We start from the raw sequence: 5,581 nt of genomic DNA, 5'->3' as shown, positions 1-5,581 counted from the left end.
TGGGCTGGGCTGGGCTGGTCCGCTACCTCCTTGCTCCCTTCGTCCGGCCCAGGGAAGGGCTCCTCGGGCCACCGCGCGGGGTTGGGGGCAGGACCCTGGCACCCGCACAGCCGCAACCAGGCCGGCAGCTGGTCCTGTGGCCCCTGCTCCGCATGAAGGAGAGGAGGTGTGAAGAAGCCCCGCGAGCGCCGTCCTCTCCTCTCCCGGCACAGCCCCGCCCCTGGGCTGGCGGGCGGGCGCGGGCTGTGCTTCTTCCTCGGTCACATCGCAGGAGTCCCGGGGCTGGGCGTGAAAAGAAACACTAGACGCCAGTGAGGTTCATGGTAAAATCCTGGGAGCTGTCAGTCTTGCAGCTGGAGTCCCTTGCCGGCATCCATAGAGATGATGAGTAACTTGGGGTTTTGTTTTGTTGTTTTTTAGACTACCCCAAAGGCTACAGGCCAGTGGACCATCGCCAGGAAATCTGAGGGTCAGTATGTGTTTACAAGAACTTGGATAGCAGGGGCCTGTTGTTCTCCCCCTCTTCCCTTTCCTTCCTGTTGCCTTCTATCATTTCTGTCATCTTCTAAATTAGTGACTTGTTTAGGCCCTGATCCTGCAAAGAAACACTTGGCTTTACACCTGCTGGAGGAGTACTACGCACTGCACAAGCATCACTCCTGGCAGGATGTTAAACAGTTTTAGCATTTCACTCTTTGGCCTTTACCTCTCCTAGAAGAAATGCTGGGAGTCTCAGGAACTTCCTTTATCTGTAAAGCGAAGCTTACTTTGGGGATTGATTTCTGTCTACATTTGTAAACCATATTTGCAACCTGTGCTGAGAGAGGACAGCCGAAGGCTTTAGACTCGTGGTTGCTTTGCTGTTCATGATTTCTTTTAGTTTCATAGTTATGCTGAATGTTAGAAGTGGTTGAATTCATTTCCATTGAGAAGTACTTTTGAGGAAAAAATCAATTCCTTAGGGAAAAGAGAAACAGTCAGGAGACCATGTTCAATTTGATTGTTTCCCCCCCCCCAAAAAAAGTAAAACTCAAAACCAGCTTTTTACCAAAACTGTTATTGAAAAGGATGCTTTTTAAAAAAATGAATATTTCTTCTGGGTTTTTTTTCTTTTTTTTTGTAAACATTGTTTCTGCAAGCCAGTGGGTTCTTGTTAATTTCAGTACTGAGCTTTCATTGATAAAATGAAATTTACAGGAAAGTATTCAATAAAATAATTTTTAAGACATTTCTAATCAGAGACAAATGGCAGCTCTGGCTCATGTTATTATTACATTGCAAGCATCCATATAAGAGTGGCCTTGGAGCTGAGGCCTCTACTTACTGTCACTCCTCACTCAGGAAGAGGTGAGACACAGGATGGCCAGGGTTAACCTCATAGTCAAACATGGGTTATAACATGCCGAACTGCTGCTCTGAAAGTAGAGAGTAAAAGGAAAGCTCAAAGATCTAATCCAAGCTGACTGAAGTTGATGGGAATCTTTCCATTGACACCAGTGAGGTATGGATGAAAGTCCAAGTGCAGGCCGTGAATTGTGAACTCAAAGACTAGCATCCCAGCCATAGCCACTGACTCACTATTTGTACTATGCACATCCCACACAATAATACAAAGAGGCTATGATTCTTGCTGGCACTAAGGCCATTTTATGGAATTTATTATACTTACGCCTGCTTCAATTCCCTGTTAGAGCAAGAAGAGGCAGTCATAGTTTAACCAAAAATTAAGCTCTGTCTCTTATGGGTCATGCCCTTTCTAACTTCCTCACCTCAAATTCCCAAGCTCTTTTTCTTCCCCTTTCACCAGTTGTGTTCCTTTTACTTGGAAACCAAAAGACCCACTGCTGTGTAAGCAACAAAGCACAGCTAAAAACTGCTGTTGACTTTCTTTTCACATCTCCCTACAGTTTACCTCATTCTCTGAGTCTCACTGTTTCTCTCTTGATTACCGAGCTATTTTTTTTTTTTACATGCCCAGGCTTTATCAAAACACCCCTTTCAAAGAAAGTTTAAGGACTTACATCTTTCTAAGATTCTCTCTGCTTTATTCCTCTCCAGTTAAGGTCAATGTCAGTGAAGCGACTGTCGATGTTACTTACTGGAGTGGCAACTGGAATGTCACAAATGGCAGAATCCAGGTTGAATGTGATGGCTTGTATCTGGTGTTCCTGCAAGGAGGGCTCAGTTTGGATAATAATGCCTTGCTGACCCTCACAGTTCATGATAAAGAGAACAATACCATCTTGAAGCTGGAAGAGAAGGAAGAAAGGAAGATATATTTGGTCACAGCATTACGTCTGCTTAGTCCTAATAATATTTATCTGAATGCCAGTGGCCCGGCCATTCTTCATCATTTGTCACTGGGCCTTGTCTTGCTGTCTCCACCCAATTACTGCACTGACAGAAAAAGGATTAAATATTAACATGCAAAGAAAGACCCCTTTCTGACAAACTACAAATCTGAACCCACCACTAGCACATACACAAGATTGTATTCATTAGGCTATACATGTACAAGAAGCCTGAAACTGGGGTCTCAGGCCTGTGCTATGTCTGAGTGAGAGGGTTCTCCTGGCTAGTGCAAACAAGTCAATATGCAAATAGTCTTTATTCAATATCTGCCATGTTCATCTCTTTGGGGCCCACTCCCTGGGATGGATCTATCGGACTTGGGAGAGGGTCCGTGATACTGTCGAGAAGAATGAAGGTGAGAGCATAGAAAGTTATTGATGCTTGGTTCATAGAGGAATCCTGGCTTCCCTATTTATTTGATGAAATTTGTATATACTTGAAAGGCTTTGCACACTTGCTGGAAAAGGAATCAGTTGAATCACAAATGGACCTGATATTTTTACAGTTACCTGAGCAAAGTGGAGATGATAGAGATCCATGAAACAACTTTTGCCTAGCTGCAAGGAAGAAAAAGATCCCTTACAGTGATCCTGAGAGATGTTTCCTGGAAGCTCAGGAAATGGAAGAAAAGAGGTGTTTGGAAGTTTAAAATGGAGACTCGTGGTAATGAGCACAGAGCTGTTTAAGAATGGCTTTTCAGACAGAAAGAGACTATGAGAAATGCAGTTTCTAATTATTTGCAAATTCTTTGGCATAAGTGATGTGGGAATATTTGAGACAATACTAGGAGGGACTGATGTCAGGAATTCAAGATATCAACTGGAGAAGAATCCCAGCTTCTCCCTTCTCCTCTTCCATATGCATGCATACGCATGCACACATACACACACATACTAGGCTTGAACCAAGATCCAGGTGCCTAAACTTTAGAAGATGTTGGAAGAAGCTCCTAACCCCTTGCACAGGCTGTCTGGGTTCCAAGGAACAAATAAAATCTTTGGTTCTGAAATCTTCAAATTTGGGAGGGTTCAAATTTGTGAAAGTCTAGTCCAGAGAGCCTATTACATACATGCATACACACACTCCGTTATGCAGTTGTACACACGGATCCTGAGCTGACTCCCACTGAAGTCCACAGACAGCCTCTTCCTGATTTCAGTGGGCTTGTGATTCCTATTCTCATTTGACTATGAGTGTGGAAGATAAGGACAGTCTTTCCAGTGTTAAAGTGCCATATTTGATTTGGATGCATGTAGTAACCTAGCCTATTGAAATGTAAAAACATTTATTTTAAGGTGGGTTTGAATGAGTGATTTGTTTGCATCAATGAGCAGAGCTCTGATGTAAATGTGGGGCAGGGGAAATATATATTGCAGACTTGAGTCTCACCCATGGGGAGGAGAGGGCTGCAATGTACCCCTCCCCCCCGGAATAAGTGAAGACTGATGAGCTTGCAGGGGGGAGGGAGGGGAAGGGGACAAAACCTAATTGAGGCTAGATATATTCAGTTAATATATTGTTATTCTAGGCATAGAGTGAAATAGCTTTCAAAGGCAACAATAAAAGTTAGGCACATAATTCCCTAGTGGAATTAAGCAACTTACTGCTGTTTGTACTTGTGAGCATCTATGTTTAAAGTATTTATGTATTTATATTACAGGTATGAAACTGGATAATTTTGTATTTAGTAAAAAAACACTGGGCAGATTTTAGATTGCAAGAGATTTCCCCCTTCTAAACCCTTATTTGTAGACACTTAAAACCTACAACTTTTCTTTTTCAAACAGAAAGTTTCCAGGCCTGGTCTTTCCCAAACATGATTATAAAGCCTGAACAGAAATGGTTCAGTTGCTTGTTTGTTTTTGGGTGCAGGGGGGCATGACAGGGGAACAGGTTTAAAAATAAACACCTTCATTGTGATCCAGCAATGTATTAGCATGTGGGCTGCTTCTGACACGGTGGTCTAGCTGAGGTTGGTAGGATGACTGCTGTTTAAGATTAGCCAGGAGTTTCAATGCTTTGTTGGGCTGGGGCTTATACCAGTCTTTTCTCCAGTCACAGTGTATGTAGGGTTTAGGGAATGGGTGCTGCCTACCTGGTTAGGCATATGAGGAAACTCCTTTTTGAAACCCCATGGAGATAATGCAGGACTTGCAGAAGCATTTTTCCCAAGGCTTCACAAATTGTCCCTCCAGCAAATCTGATGAATTGTCAGGGCATTCTGGTAGGATCCAGTCAGATATTTTTCCAGGTACTGACTGAACTCATGCTATTGCCTTCTTTGTGAGCAAGGATTACTTCAAAGCTCTGGCCAGTGAAACTCCTTTTTTCCATCCTTCAACTGAAAAAAAAGAAAGAGGAAAAAGAATGAAATCCTAAGAAATTTTATTAACACCTCCCTCCCCACCAAAAAACATATTAGGAGAATGTTATGATTACACAGTTGAGTGCTTTTCAGTCAGGGAATACCACAAATAATGTGTATTCACAACCTCAACTCTGCCCCCTTTGTGCGTTGACATAATGATAAAGTCTTCAGAGTCTAGTCATACACTGCTTCTCAAACAGTACAGTAATTCCTACAATTTCAGATACTGGGGTGTATGTTCCAGTGCTCTTTGTATACCAGAGGAAAGAGTCCATGAATGACATTTATATGAAAAGTTTTCAGTGTAGCAAAGCATAGCAATGTGAGACAAAAGTGAGAGTAAGCTGACGCTTATTTGTGTCAAGTTTGCCAAAAAGTTACATTCTTCCACCAAAATTCAATGGAGAAAGTAAGGATTGCTAGTTGATTAGAAAATATATTATTGTTGAGAAAAACTACAAAAATACGTTCTGCAGAAAAATGTAAAGGGAATGGGGCAACCAAATTGCTCTGTGACATTAAAAACCTTGGCCACACTATAGTAGACTAATATAACAAAAACTAGTACTGAAAATACAAAAGAATGGGGGAAGTATTACAAGGGATAGTGCATCAGTTTGTAGGGAAAAAAACATTTCTTGTATTGCTTAAGAAGTGGTATGTAATCTTGAAATTAAAGGTCATGTCATAATGCGTGTAGCTAAGGACACAGAGGTAGGGTTGTGTGAATAACTTCTGGGTGTGTGGCTATGTCACCATAACATCCTCTTAATATCACTTATTACTTAAATAATGCTTGATGGAGAGAAAGGAGATTCAGTGAGTCACAGAGTGCGTTGGGTACCTGAGTCAGGTGGAACT

General features: G+C 42.2%; 1 long non-coding RNA gene across 1 annotated transcript in view; it reads left to right on the top strand.

Annotated features, from left to right (window-relative positions):
- The first annotated feature begins 12 nt into the window (after positions 1 to 12).
- The window catches only part of LOC109287031, an 11,148-nt gene continuing 5,579 nt past the window's right edge, over positions 13 to 5,581 (top strand). The window contains exons 1-2 of the long non-coding RNA XR_002094741.1: positions 13 to 469; positions 2,059 to 5,399. This is a non-coding gene — a long non-coding RNA (uncharacterized LOC109287031). The remainder of the gene's footprint in view (positions 470 to 2,058; positions 5,400 to 5,581) is intronic.

The sequence above is a fragment of the Gavialis gangeticus genome, unplaced genomic scaffold (genome assembly GCF_001723915.1).
Source record: "Gavialis gangeticus isolate Ggan-Ray unplaced genomic scaffold, GavGan_comp1, whole genome shotgun sequence".
NCBI classification, from domain to species: domain Eukaryota; kingdom Metazoa; phylum Chordata; order Crocodylia; family Gavialidae; genus Gavialis; species Gavialis gangeticus.
Note: the sequence above shows the minus strand (reverse complement) of the source record. Positions and strands in the feature narration are given on the sequence as shown.